The following is a 15,027-nucleotide window of genomic DNA, read 5'->3' as shown; positions in this document are numbered from 1 at the left end:
GGTGTTACAGAACTACAACTCCCAACATGCCTGGAATGTCTAGTTTTGCAACATCTGGAAGGGCACAGTTTGGAGACCACTGCATGGTGGTCTCTAAACTGTGGCCCTCCAATTGTTGCAAAATTACAACTCCCAGCATGCTCAGACAACCTTTTGCTGTCTGGGCATGCTGGGAGTTGTAGTTTGGCAACTCCTAGAAGGCAGCAGTGAAGATCACTTACCACTGATCTTCACTGCTGCCTCCACCGCCGCCTCCTTTCTGGCGCCGCCCCGCTTCTGCCTGCCGTGATCGCCTGTCCCAACAGTCCCTGCACATTCTGGCCCCCGTTGCCATCTTCCTCCAGCTCTGCCCGGACTTCTTGGGGTGGGCAGAGCGGGGATTTCAACTTTAACCCCCCCCCCCCCCGGCCCCCAACTGCCATTGGTTGGTCAGTCCTGACTGACCAATGGCAGGGGATAGGAGGAGGTGGCACCCCTGCCACCTCACTCCCATCCTTTAGGATGATGGGGCTGTCTCTGATCCGATCCGATTATCCCTATTTTACATGCAATCGGGTCACCAGAGACCCGATCAGCCCGGAAAAGCTGTGATTCGCCGGTCAGAATTGTCTCAGGATGCCCCAGGGGTTTTCAGCAGGCATCCCGGTCCGGTCCCTGCCCAGAATTCCCACGGGCATACAGGTATGCCCTGGGTCCTTAAATACCAGGACGTCAGTGCGTACCTGTACGCCCTTGGTCCTTAAGGGGTTAAGGGAATCAATAACTCCATAACAAAATATACTGAGTTTCATTCAACATGGGGCTGGAACCCACGACCCTGAGATTAAGAGTCTCATGCTCTACCGACTGAGCTAGCCGGGCTGATGTGTTTTGATGATTCAGTGTCACTGGTCCTTGGTGGGGTTTTTGGCACATCTGTAAACACCCCCTTGTTGACCTTGAGGGTACATTCACACGTGTGGATTTACAACGTATTTTACGCTGCAGATCCGCCGCTGAAGGACCTCTGTATGGTGCCCTTAAATGTGCCTGCTCGGAGCGGCAATACGTGGCTCCAAGCATGCGCAGTGTACTCGCTCACATCGCGGCCGCTTCCCCTGCTCAATGTGCTAGGCCCGAGAGCTGCCACGATGTGCGAGTATACTGCACATGTGCGCGGCGACTCGCACATTGCAGTGTGTCTGCTCGTAGCGGTGTATTGCCGCTCCGAGCAGGCACATTTAGGGGCACCATACAGAGGTCCTTCAGCGGCGGATCTGCAGTGTAAAATTTTCCGCGTCTATTACGCTGCGGATCCGCCGCTGAAGGACCTCTGTATGCTGCTCAGAGCGGCGCTTCAAACCCTGGTAACGGGACCAGGGCATACATGTACACCCTTGGTCCTTAAAGTGGTACTCCACCCCTAGACATTTTATCCCCTATCCAAAGGATAGGGGATAAGATGTCTGATCGCGGGGGTCCCGCCGCTGGGGACCCCCGCAATATAGCATGCGGCACCCACCTGTTTCTGGTCCGGAAGCGCTGGATGGTCTGGGTCCCGACCACGGGAACGGAAGTTCGTGACGTCACGACTCCATCCCCGTGTGACGTCACGCCCCGTCCCCTCAATGCAAGTCTATGGGAGGGGGCGTGATGGCTGTCACGCCCCCTCCCATAGACTTGCATTGAGGGTGCGAGGCGTGACATCATGAGGGGAGGGGCTATGACGTCACAAGCGCCCGGCTCCGGCATTCAGAACAGTTTGTTCCAAACGCTGAGCAGCGAAGTACCCCTTTAAGTACCGGCATGCAAGGGCGTACCTGTATACCCTTGGTTCCCAACAAGTTAAGATACATGTAAATATATACATATACACATAACTCAACTTGCAAATTGTAGGGCAAAAAAACCCAAAAAACTGTGAAACAAATTCTGTCAAAAATGCATACTTTTTAGCAATCGGAGTAGATAAATCTAAGAGCACCTATATATTTTGGTAGGGTAATATTGTAAACAAAGGGATTTTTGTAAAACAATGTGCTCCAGGTGAGGCTCGAACTCACAACCTCGGCATTGCTCATCAGTTACTGTCATATAAGTACCGCGCGCTAACCGATTGCGCCACTGGAGCAGCTGTTTACCAAGCTGACACACGGCGATATGTGCAGTGTACTTGCACACATTGCGGCCGCTTGCCCTGCTCAATGTGCTAGGCCGAGAGCTGCCCCAATATGCGAGTATACTGCACATGCTACTCAAACATTGCAGTGTGTCTGCTCGTAGAAGCGTATTGCTGCTCCGAGCAGGCACATTTAAGGGCACCATACAGAGGTCTTTCAGCAGCGGATCTGCAGCGTAAGATACGCTGCAAATCCGCTCGTTTGAACGTACCCTTAGGGTACGTTCAGATGATCGGATTCTCCGCGCGTCTTACGCTGCGGATTCGTTTGCGAAGGACCTCTGTATGCTGCCTTTACAGGTGCCTGCTCAGAGCGGCAATATGCCGCTAGGAGCAGACACACTGCCATGTGCGAGTCGCCGCGCGCATGTGCAGTATACTCACATATTGCGGCAGCTCTCGGCCTAGCACATTGAGCAGGAGGAGTGGCCGCGATGTGTGCAAGTACACCCCGCATGCGCAGCGACTCGCACATCGCTTCAGTGTGTCTGCACATAGCGGCAAATTGCCGATCCAAGCCAACACATGTAAAGCCACAATACAGAGGTCCTTCAGCGGCGGATCTGCAGCGTAACATATGCTGTAAATCCGCTCGTCTGAACGTACCCTTAAAGGGAACTCCGGTGGAAAAAAAAAATTTCAAATCAACTGGTGCAAGAAACAGATTTGTAAAATACTTATATATAAAAATCTTAACCTTTCCAGTACTTATCAGCTGATGTATACTACAGAGAAATTTGTGAATTTCTTTCCAGTCTGACCACAGTGCTCTCTACTGACACCTTTGTCCAGGTCAGGAACTGTCCAGAGCAGGAGAGGTTTTCTATGGGGATATGATTCTAATCTGGACAATTCCTGACATGGACAGAGGTGTCAGCAGAGAGCACAGACTGGAAAGAAATTCACAAATGTCTCTGTTTAATACAGCAGCTGATAAGTACCAGAAGGATAAAGATTTTTTAATAGAAGTAATTTACAAATCTGTTTAACTTTCAGACACCAGTTGATTTGAAAACATTTGTTTTCTACTTGTTTCCACCAGAGTTCCCCTTTAAGGACCAGGCCAATTTTTGTTTTTTCACTTTAGTTTTTTCCTCCTCCCCTTCTAAAAATCATAACGCTTTCAATTTTGGGGACCGATATAAGGGCTTGTTTTTTGCGTCACCACAAAATCTACGGTGAAACAAAAAAAAATTTTTTGTGGCGTAAACTAAAAAATAAAATGCCATTTTGTAACTTTTGGGGGCTTCTGTTTCTACTCTGTTTCTACTGTGCCCTTTTCAGTAAAAATGACACCTTCTCTTTATTCTGTAGGTCCATATGGTTACAAGGATACCCAATTTATATAGTTTTTATTTTATTTAATTTTACTACTTTAAAAAAATTATAAATGCAAGCACCAAAATTTGTATGTTTAAAATTGTCATCTTCTGACCCCTATAACTTTTATTTGTCCGCATACGGAGCTATATGAGGACAATTTTTTTGCGCCGTGGTCTGTAGTTTTTATCGGTACCATTTTTGTTTTGATGGAACTTTTTGATCGCTTTTTATGAAAATGTTTTTAATGGTATATGAAGGGACCAAAAATGCACAATTTTGGTGGTGCCCGGCATTTACTTGGGGTCCTGGCTGCTGATAGCAATTGGGACCCACGGGGTTTGAAGCGTTCTCCGCTCGTGAGCGCGCTTCAAACCCTGGTAACGGGACCAGGGCATACATGTACACCCTTTGTCCTTAACCCCTTAAGGACTCAGCCCATTTTGGCCTTAAGGACTCAGACAATTAAATTTTTACGTTTTCATTTTTTCCTCCTCGCCTTCTAAAAATCATAACTCTTTTATATTTTCATCCACAGACTAGTATGAGGGCTTGTTTTTTGCGCGACCAGTTGTCCTTTGTAATGACATAATTCATTATATCATAAAATGTATGGCGCAACCAAAAAACACTATTTTTGTGGGGAAATTAAAACGAAAAACGCAATTTTGCTAATTTTGGAAGATTTCGCTTTCACGCCGTACAATTTATGGTAAAAATGACGTGTTCTTTATTCTGAGGGTCAATGCGATGATACCCATTATTATATACTTTTCTATTATTGTTGCGCTTAAAAAAAATCACAAACTTTTTAACCAAATTAGTACGTTTATAATCCCTTTATTTTGATGACCTCTAACTTTTTTATTTTTCCGTATAAGCAGCGGTATGGGGGCTCATTTTTTGCGCCATGATCTGTACTTTTTTTTTATACCACATTTGCATATAAAAACTTTTAATACATTTTTTATAAAAAATTTTTTAATAAAATGTATTAAAAAAGTAGGAATTTTGGACTTTTTTTTTCCGTTCACGCCGTTCACCGTACGGGATCATTAACATTTTATTTTAATAGTTCGGACATTTACGCACGCGGCGATACCAAATATGTCTATAAAAAAAATTACGCTTTTTGGGGGTAAAATAGGAAAAAAACGGACGTTTTACTTTTTTATTGGGGGAGGGGATTTTTCACCTTTTTTTTACTTTTACATTTTTTTACATTTTTTTTTACACTTGAATAGTCCCCATAGGGGACTATTCATAGCAATACCATGATTGCTAATACTGATCTGTTCTATGTATAGGACATAGAACAGATCAGTGTTATCGGCGATCTCCTGCTCTGGTCTGCTCGATCAAAGAGCAGAGCAGGAGACGCAGGGAGCTGGACGGAGGAAGGAGAGGGGACCTCCGTGCGGCGTTATGAATGATCGGATCCCCGCAGCAGCGCTGCGGGCGATCCGATCATTCATTCAAATCGCGCACTGCCGCAGATGCCGGGATCTGTATTGATCCCGGCACCTGAGGGGTTAATGGCGGACGCCCGCGAGATCGCGGGCGTCGGCCATTGCCGGCGGGTCCCTGGCTGCGATCAGCAGCCGGGATCAGCCGCGCATGACACGGGCATCGCTCCGATGCCCGCGGTTATGCTTAGGACGTAAATGTACGTCCTGGTGCGTTAAGTACCACCGCACCAGGACGTACATTTACGTCCTGCGTCCTTAAGGGGTTAAAGGGGTACTCCGCTGCTCAGCGTTTGGAACAAACTGTTCCGAACGCTGGAGCTGGCGCCGAGCGCTCGTGACGTCATAGCCCCTCCCCTCATGATGTCACGCCCCGCACCCTCAATGCAAGTCTATGGGAGGGGGCGTGACGGCTGTCACGCCCCCTCCCATAGACTTGCATTGAGGGTGCGGGGCGTGACATCATGAGGGGAGGGGCTATGACGTCACGAGCGCACGGCTCCGGCGTTCAGAACAGTTTGTTCCGAACGCTGAGCAGCAGAGTACCCCTTTAAGTGCCGGGATGTCCTTGGTCCCCAACAAGTTAAGATACATGTAACTATGTAAATATATATACATACATACATACATATACACATAATTCAACTTGCAAATTGTAGGGCAAAAAAACCCCCAAAAAACTGTGAAACAAATTCTGTCAAAAATGCATACTTTTTAGCAATCGGAGTAGATAAATCTAAGAGCACCTATATATTTTGGTAGGGTAATATTGTAAACAAAGGGATTTTTGTAAAACAATGTGCTCCAGGTGAGGCTCGAACTCACAACCTCGGCATCGCTCATCAGTTACTGTCATATAAGTACCGCACGCTAACCGATTGCGCCACTGGAGCAGCTGTTCTCCTGATGGAAATGGAGTTTTTTTTATGGGAATATCCAAACAAGTCCCAAATTCTTATCATAAATGATTCATATATGGAAGGATCAAGCACTGAGCTATAATCAGCCAGGTACCTGCAGAATCCTATACAGTGGCCATATAATGATCCTCATTTACTCAGTTTTCCAGGTTGTATTTTTTCTTTTTTCCCACTGATATCTAGGGCTATTCACACATATTTACTAATGTGTCGCATGTGAGTGCCGCACAATGTCGCATCCGAGTTATAATGTCGCAGCAGAATCCTTCTTGGATTCTGACAAGATTCCTGTTAGAATTCATTCCACTCAGAAGCGCGGGAGAGTGAGAAAAGAAAGAGATTATGGCTCCAGCAAACAGAAAGCACATTACCAACCCCCCCCCCTCCTGTCACATCCCCCTTGTCACATTCCGCTCCCCCCCCCCTCCTGTCACATCCCCCTTGTCACATTCCTCCCCCCCCCCCCGTCACATTCCCCTCTCCCCCCCTCCTGTCACATCCCCCTTGTCACATTCCTCTCCCCCTCTATCACATTCCCCTCTCCCCCCCCCCTCCTGTCACATCCCCCTTGCCACATTCCCCTCCCCCCCGTCACATTCCCCTCTCCCCCCCCCCGTCACATCCCCATTGTCACATTCCTCTCCCCCCTCTCCTGTCACATCCCCCTCTCCCCCCCTCCTGTCACATTCCCCTCTCCCCCCTCCTCCTGTCACATTCCCCTCCCCCCCCCTCCTGTCACATTCCCCTCTCCCCCCCCCTCCTGTCACATTCCCCTCTCCCCCCCTCCTGTCACATTCCCCTCTCCCCCCCCTCCTGTCACATTCCCCTCCCCCCCCCTCCTGTCACATTCCCCTCTCCCCCCCTCTTGTCACATTCCTCTCCCCCCCCTCCTGTCACATTCCTCTCCCCCCCTCCTGTCACATTCCCCTCTCCCCCCCCCCCCTCCTGTCACATTCCCCTCTCCCCCCTCCTCCTGTCACATTCCCCTCTCCCCCCCCCTCCTGTCACATTCCCCTCTCCCCCCCTCCTGTCACATTCCCCTCTCCCCCCCTCCTGTCACATTACCCTCCCCCCCCCTCCTGTCACATTCCCCTCTCCCCCCCTCTTGTCACATTCCTCCCCCCCCCTCCTGTCACATTCCTCTCCCCCCCTCCTGTCACATTCCCCTCTCCCCCCCCTCCTGTCATATTCCCCTCTCCCCCCTCCTCCTGTCACATTCCCCTCTCCCCCCCCTCCTGTCACATTCCCCTCTCCCCCCCCTCCTGTCACATTCCCCTCTCCCCCCTCCTCCTGTCACATTCCCCTCTCCCCCCCTCCTGTCACATTCCCCTCTCCCCCCCCCTCCTGTCACATTCCCCTCTCCCCCCTCCTCCTGTCACATTCCTCTCCCCCCTCCTCCTGTCACATTCCCCTCTCCCCCCTCCTCCTGTCACATTCCCCTCTCCCCCCCCTCCTGTCACATTCCCCTCTCCCCCCCTCCTGTCACATTCCCCCCCCCCTCCTGTCACATTACCCTCTCCCCCCCCCTCCTGTCACATTCCCCTCCCCCCCCTCCTGTCACATTCCCCTCTCCCCCCTCCTCCTGTCACATTCCCCTCTCCCCCCCTCCTGTCACATTCCCCTCTCCCCCCTCCTCCTGTCACATTCCCCTCCCCCCCCCCTCCTGTCACATTCCCCTCTCCCCCCCCTCCTGTCACATTCCCCTCTCCCCCCCCTCCTGTCACATTCCCCTCTCCCCCCTCCTCCTGTCACATTCCCCTCTCCCCCCCTCCTGTCACATTCCCCTCTCCCCCCTCCTCCTGTCACATTCCTCTCCCCCCTCCTCCTGTCACATTCCCCTCTCCCCCCTCCTCCTGTCACATTCCCCTCTCCCCCCCCTCCTGTCACATTCCCCTCTCCCCCCCTCCTGTCACATTCCCCTCCCCCCTCCTGTCACATTACCCTCTCCCCCCCCTCCTGTCACATTCCCCTCCCCCCCCCTCCTGTCACATTCCCCTCTCCCCCCTCCTCCTGTCACATTCCCCTCCCCCCCCTCCTGTCACATTCCCCTCTCCCCCCCCCTCCTGTCACATTACCCTCTCCCCCCCCTCCTGTCACATTCTTGTATTCTTGTACTGCAGCAATACACTGGGTTTCCCGAGCGGATTTCAAATCTTCCACGGGACCTGGGAATGCTAGTGTATTACTGCAGAACAAGACCTTTCCCCATCAGCCAATCACTGGCTTGACACGTGACACCACTGCGGCCAGTGATTGGCTGAAAAGGGAAAGGTCCTACTGTACTAAGAAGAGAGGAAACTCCAAAGCGCATGGGACTAGGTGAGCAAAATTTTAATGTTTTATTTTCCTCCCTGCGCACTTTGCTCAGTGTTTTTCAAGCAGGGTGCCTCCAGCTGTTTTGAAACTACTACTCCCAGCATGCCCGGACAGCCTTTGCCGGTTCGGGCATGCTGAGAGGTGTAGTTTTGCAACAACTGGAGGCTCCCTGGTTTGGGAAATAGTTTGCACAAACTTGAACACGTTTTTTGCAATAGCTTGCAGCTGCCGGTTAAAAAACAACACAAAACCCGAGTAATGTGGTCGGGAAAATTGGTAAATATGTGTGAAAGTAAGGTTTTTGTCAGGGAACGCCCCTTTTTAGGCTTTTCAGCAAGCCGAGTCGGGTGGTTCGGGAATGAGTGTCGCAACATGTCGCACATTGTCTGCGCCCTGGCACAGACAATGGAAGAGATTTATCAAAACCTGTGCAAAGGAAAAGTTGCCCAGTTGCCCATAGCAACCAATCAGATCGCTTCTTTCCTTTTGCAGAGGCCTTGTTAAAAATGAAAGAAGCGATCTGATTGGTTGCTATGGGCAACTAGACAACTTTTCCTTTGCACAGGTTTTGATAAATCTCTCCCAATGTGCGACAACATAAACCCGACAAATGCTGTCGGATTGGCCATAGTAAATGAGGGCCAATGACTTGTTTCTGTGGGAATCTACATCAACCAATAGTGATACCTTACTGAAACCAGAGTTTTGCTTGTTACCATCTTAGTAAAGTGACCCCTCGACCTACGACGGCCCCGACATACGATCATTTCAACATACGATGGCCTCTCAGAGGCAGCATCAACATACGATGCTTTTGTATGTCGGGGCCATCGCATAAACGGCTATCCGGCAGGGCAGACTGCTTCAGCTGCCACCGGATAGCTGTTTACGGTGCCCCATGTGGTCCGCTGACGATCACTTACCTGTCCTCGGGGCTCCGGAGCGTCTTCTTCGGGATCCCCTGCATCGTCGGCACACTCTATAGTCGTCATCACGTCGCTGCGCACGCCGTCCCGTCATCCAATTGGAGCGGCGTGCGCAGCGACGTGATGGCGGCGACGGAGAGCGAGGATGCCGGGGAAGCAGAGGCCTTACCGGAGCGTCAGGGACATCAAGCGATGCGGCGACAGCGATGGAAGGCGACATACAGGGCGGCGGGCACACGTGAGTATAACCTCCAATACCAGTGGTCTTCAACCTGCGGACCTCCAGATGTTGCAAAACTACAACTCCCAGCATGCCCGGACAGCCGTTGGCTGTCCGGGCATGCTGGGTTTTGTAGTTTTGCAACATCTGGAGGTCCGCAGGTTGTAGACCACTGTCCTATACTTTACATTGCACGGATCCCTCAACATACGATGGTTTCAACAAACGATGGTCCATTTGGAACGGATTACCATCGTATGTTGAGGGACCACTGTTTATGTGTTATAACTAATGTATAACATTTAAATTAAAATAACAATAAAAAGAAACTGCCGACAGGTGAGGAGAAGTGCGCATTGCAAACCGTAATCCCATACAAATTAATGGTTCCTCACTAGTGTTGTTTCCCCCTAAAAGTCTAGAAACCATTGTCAGCAGTGTAACCCTACACTTCCCAGTGAAAACTCCGTTATCACCGCTGCTTAAAAAAAGAAAAATAATACATTCTGGTATTCCTTTAATTGATCCTTAAAATGCTAAAACTTTTCGCCCAACGTGGGGCTCGAACCCACGACCCTGAGATTAAGAGTCTCATGCTCTACCGACTGAGCTAGCCGGGCTACTGTCTCTTTAAGAGAACATGTCACTGGTCGTGGGAGGGTTTATTTTGGCATTACTGTATTACCTCAGGGGTGTGGAAATTTTCTAAAAAAACTACTTGTCCACGGGACTAAAATGGAGCAAAATCTACTTGTCCTTCATGACGATCCACTTGTCCGGCCAATTTTCGCTTTTACGCTCAGATTTTTTCCTCCTCGCCCTATAATAGCCATAACTACCTACTATAATGACGCCTTTTAATTTTTCAATAACATATTCTCCGAACCAAAAAATATATATTAGGTGAAGTGAAATTGAAATAGTAAAAGATAATTTTGCAGATTTGGTGTTTTTCTTTTTTGCACCATTTACCTTGTGGTTGAGATAACATGTTAGTTTTATACTTTAGGTCGCCTGATTACAGTAATACTAGATTTCTATAATTTACGTCATGTTTTACTAATTTAAAACAAATTCTGAACTTTTTTTGAATTTTATTATTTGCCATTTTTTGACCCCTGTAGCTTTATTTTTTTTCCGCATACCAGGCTGTATGAGGGCTAATTTTTTGCGCCATAATCAGTTTTTTTGTATCTGTACCATTTTGGTATTGATCTGACTTTTTAATCACTTTTTTACTTTTTTTTTCTATGATATTATAAAAATTGCAATTCTGTGGTTTGGTATTTTTTTTTTACATTTACCGTACGGGATACATAATGTTATATTTTAATAGGTCGTACAATTACACACGCAGCGATACTAAATATGTTTATTTTTATTATGTTTACATGTTTTTATATAGGAAAAGGGGGGGATTTGAACTTTTAACATGGAAGGGTTAATGTGTGTTTTTTTAAACTTTTATTAAAACTTTTTTTTTCCCCTTTATTAGACTTATAGGAGGAATCATTAGATTCCTCATACAGATGAATAGAGTTCTATTGAACTCCATTGATCTGTGTGCTCTGTGATCCATTGATAGAGCCTAGTCCAGCCAATAGGGGCACTCTGGCACTGATAATAGGGAACACTGGCACTGATGATGGGGCACTCTGGTACTGACGGGGGTACTCCGGTACTGATAATAGGGGCACTCTGGCACTGATGATAGGGGCACTCTGGCACTGATAATAGGGGCACTCTGGCACTAATAATAGGGGCACTCTGGCACTGATGATAGGGGCACTCTGGCACTAATAATAGGGGCACTCTGGCACTGATGATGGGGCACTCTGGCACTGATAATAGGGGAACTCTGGCACTAATAATAGGGGCACTCTGGCACTGATGATAGGGACACTCTGGCACTAATAATAGGGGCACTCTGGCACTGATGATGGGGCACTCTGGCACTGATAATAGGGGCACTCTGGCACTGATGATAGGGGCACTCTGGCACTAATAATAGGGGCACTCTGGCACTGATAATAGGGGCACTCTGGCACTGATGATAGAGGCACTCTGGCACTGATGATAGGGGCACTCTGGCACTGATGATAGGGGCACTCTGGCACTGATGATAGGGGCACTCTGGCACTGATGATAGGGGCACTCTGGCACTGATGATAGGGGCACTCTGGCACTGATGATAGGGGCACTCTGGCACTAATAATAGGGGCACTCTGGCACTGATAATAGAGGCACTCTGGCACTGATGATAGGGGCACTCTGGCACTGATGATAGGGGCACTCTGGCACTGATGATAGGGGCACTCTGGCACTGATGATAGGGGCACTCTGGCACTGATGATAGGGGCACTCTGGCACTGATGATAGGGGCACTCTGGCACTGATGATAGGGGCACTCTGGCACTGATGATAGGGGCACTCTGGCACTGATGATAGGGGCACTCTGGCACTGATGATAGGGGCACTCTGGCACTAATAATAGGGGCACTCTGGCACTGATAATAGGGGCACTCTGGCACTGATGATAGAGGCACTCTGGCACTGATGATAGGGGCACTCTGGCACTGATGATAGGGGCACTCTGGCCCTGATGATAGGGGCACTCTGGCACTGATGATAGGGGCACTCTGGCACTGATGATAGGGGCACTCTAGCACTGATGATAGGGGCACTCTAGCACTGATGATAGGGGCACTCTGGCACTGATGATAGGGGCACTCTGGCACTAATAATAGGGGCACTCTGGCACTGATGATAGGGGCACTCTGGCACTAATAATAGGGGCACTCTGGCACTGATGATAGGGGCACTCTGGCACTGATGATAGGGGCACTCTGGCACTGATGATAGGGGCACTCTGGCACTGATGATAGGGGCACTCTGGCACTGATGATAGGGGCACTCTGGCACTGATGATAGGGGCACTCTGGCACTGATGATAGGGGCACTCTGGCACTGATGATAGGGGCACTCTGGCACTGATGATAGGGGCACTCTGGCACTGATGATAGGGGCACTCTGGCACTGATGATAGGGGCACTCTGGCACTGATCATAGGGGCACTCTGGCTGGCATTGTGAATTGGAACATCATACAATCAAAAAATGAACGTAGGTGTGAAGCTCCAGAGGGTGGCTCCCTAGTGTCTAGCCAGAGGCTCCGTATACTTTAGCTCCATAGACCAATTCTAAAAAAAAGACACTTCAATAGGGATTGCATTTAAATGTCCATTTTATCCACAAGCTTGTTCACTTATTACAAAAAGTGCAATGTGCAGGATATGGAAGATAATATTCCCCCGGTGCATCTATTAAATGGTCACAGAACTTTTGATGACTTTTTGCGCAGGTGACATTTTCTGAAATTTCTCTCTTCACATAAACCAAAAAGCTGAGCTGAGTCTGGGCTGGTGTAGCTTTGAGACTTTTCGGTGGTTTTGAGCCTTTTGACAAAAAGTCTCGGTTGATGAATTCATTACCACTGCATAAGACTAACCTCAACAGCTGGTCTGTACACACTTTTAATTAAAAAAAAAAGTGTAAACCAAAAAGGTACAAAAAAAAGCCTGAAGTGCAGTGCTGCGCCAAATGTGAGACAAATCTACACACAAAAACAGCTCTAAAGACAATGATAAATACCCTCCCCATATGTGTTTTGCTAAAAGTTTTGTTAAAAGTTTAGCTGTGTTTCTCTGTTGGGATCTGCTCCTGTTTCTTTCCAAAAATAGACAAATCAAATAAAAACAATTATCGCCCAACGTGGGGCTCGAACCCACAACCCTGAGATTAAGAGTCTCATGCTCTACCGACTGAGCTAGCCGGGCTACTGTCTCTTTAAGAGAAAGTGCCACTGGTCCTGTGAGGGTTTATTTTGGCATTGCTGCATTACCTCAGGGGTGTGGAAATTTTATTAAAAAAACTACTTGTCCACCGGACTAAAATGGAGCAAAATCTACTCATGACGATCCACTTGTCCTGGCCAATTTTCGCTTTTACACTCTCTTTTTTTTCCTCCTCGCCCTATAATAGCCATAAATACCTACTATAATGATACCTTTTAATTTTTCAATAACATATTCTCTGAACCAAAAAATAGGTGGTGAAATTGAAATAGTAAAAGATAATTTTGCAGATTTGGTGGTTTTCTTTTCTACGCCATTTACCTTGTGGTTGAGATAACATGTTATTTTGATACTTTAGGTCACCTGATCACAGCGATACTAGATTTCTATAATTTTTAATTCTATAATTTTTTATAAACTTTTTTTTTTTTTTTTTACACTTTATTAGACTTATAGGAGGAATCATTAGATTCCTCATACAGATGAATAGAGTTCTATTGAACTCCATTGATCTGTGTGCTCTATGATCCATTGATAGAGCCTGGTCCAGCCAGGATCTATCAATGACAGAGCCGCGGGACAGCAGGGAACAGAGGTAAGTCCTGATACTACCTCCATAGCGGATCGTCCCCTCACAATCGCGCTGCGAGGGGGGGGGGGGCGATCCACCCCACTAGCCCACCAGGGAGCATTCACATGTCCCTTTAGACGCCGCTGTCAGCTTTGACAGCGGCGATCTAAAGGGTTAATAGCCAGCCACAGCGATCGCCGCATGCTGGCTATTAGCGGCGGCTCACGGCTACTAAGATCAGCCTGGGGCTGCAGAGTATGGAGTGGGCACGAGTCCGGAGCCCGCTCCATACATACTGCTGGGAACAGCCGGGGGCTGTAGAATATGGAGCGGGCAGGGGTCCGGAGCCCGCTCCATACACCCCTCTGAGCGCCGCTTGCTAGTTATTATCGGCGGTATGAAACTTGCGCCCCGTGCAGACGTGCGACCGCTCCTCCCCTCAGCTCTCCAAAGCTAGAGCTGGGGGGGAGCGAAGGCAGAGGACGCAGGTCTGCACAGGGAGCAAGAAGCCGTGCCGCCTCATCTCCCCCTTGCACGTCTAAGAAGGCAGAGCAGGGGAGAGACAGCTTCTCATCTCCCCCTGCTCTGCTTCGGAGGACGCAAGTTTCCACAGCCGGGGGCTGCAGAGTATGGAGCACAAGTTGGGAGCCCGATCCATACAGACTGCAGAGCGCTGCAGCCTGCCTGCCTGCTTGCCTGCCTGCTTGCTTGCCTGCCTGCCTGCCTGCTTCGGGCTAAGGGCCGGAAAAATTCACCTGCTCGGCGCCCGGAACTGCATGTCCCGGGCGTCGGGCGATAGGAATTCCACATCTCTGTACCTAGAGTAAGAATTGTTAGCTAATACTGACCCACCACCAACACTTATCCCCTATTCACAGGATAAGAAATAAGTATTGTGTGTGTCAGGAACTGTCCAGAGCAGGACAAATCCCTTTTGCAAACCTCTTCTGCTCTGGGCAGTTCGTGACATGGACAGAGGTGTCAGCAGAGAGCACCATGTCTGACTGTATAGACTACATGACTTTCTCCAGGGCATACAGCAGCTGTTAAAGGGGTACACCTGTGGAAAACTTTTTTCTTTCTTTAATCAACTGGTGCCAGAAAGTTAAACAGATTTGTAAATCACTTCTATTAAAAAATCTTAATCCTTCCAGTACTTTTTAGGGGCTGTATACTAAGGAGAAGTCCAAAAAAGAAATGCATTTCCTCTGATGTCATGACCACAGTGCTCTCTGCTGACCTCTGCTGTCCATTTTAGGAACTGTCCAGAGCAGCAT

General features: G+C 48.7%; 1 protein-coding gene and 4 non-coding genes across 5 annotated transcripts in view; 1 reads left to right on the top strand and 4 right to left on the bottom strand.

The window, feature by feature from the left end:
* Positions 1-2,017: 2,017 nt before the first annotated feature.
* TRNAI-UAU (transfer RNA isoleucine (anticodon UAU)) lies at positions 2,018-2,110 on the bottom strand. The gene is given in 2 exon segments: positions 2,018-2,053; positions 2,073-2,110. It is a non-coding gene; the product is annotated as a tRNA-Ile (tRNA).
* A 3,634-nt stretch (positions 2,111-5,744) lies between these two features.
* Positions 5,745-5,837, bottom strand: TRNAI-UAU (transfer RNA isoleucine (anticodon UAU)). Its single transcript is given in 2 exon segments — positions 5,745-5,780; positions 5,800-5,837. It is a non-coding gene; the product is annotated as a tRNA-Ile (tRNA).
* A 2,298-nt stretch (positions 5,838-8,135) lies between these two features.
* Positions 8,136-15,027, top strand: part of ANGPTL6 (angiopoietin like 6) — a 66,851-nt gene continuing 59,959 nt past the window's right edge. Inside the window, exon 1 of the mRNA XM_056570630.1 lies at positions 8,136-8,183. The gene's annotated coding sequence lies outside the window, so the exon portion shown is untranslated. The remainder of the gene's footprint in view (positions 8,184-15,027) is intronic.
* On the bottom strand, positions 9,874-9,946 carry TRNAK-CUU (transfer RNA lysine (anticodon CUU)). Its single transcript has one exon. It is a non-coding gene; the product is annotated as a tRNA-Lys (tRNA).
* TRNAK-CUU (transfer RNA lysine (anticodon CUU)) lies at positions 13,089-13,161 on the bottom strand. The gene has a single exon. It is a non-coding gene; the product is annotated as a tRNA-Lys (tRNA).

The sequence above is a fragment of the Hyla sarda genome, chromosome 4, assembly GCF_029499605.1.
Source record: "Hyla sarda isolate aHylSar1 chromosome 4, aHylSar1.hap1, whole genome shotgun sequence".
NCBI classification, from domain to species: Eukaryota; Metazoa; Chordata; class Amphibia; order Anura; family Hylidae; genus Hyla; species Hyla sarda.
Note: the sequence above shows the minus strand (reverse complement) of the source record. Positions and strands in the feature narration are given on the sequence as shown.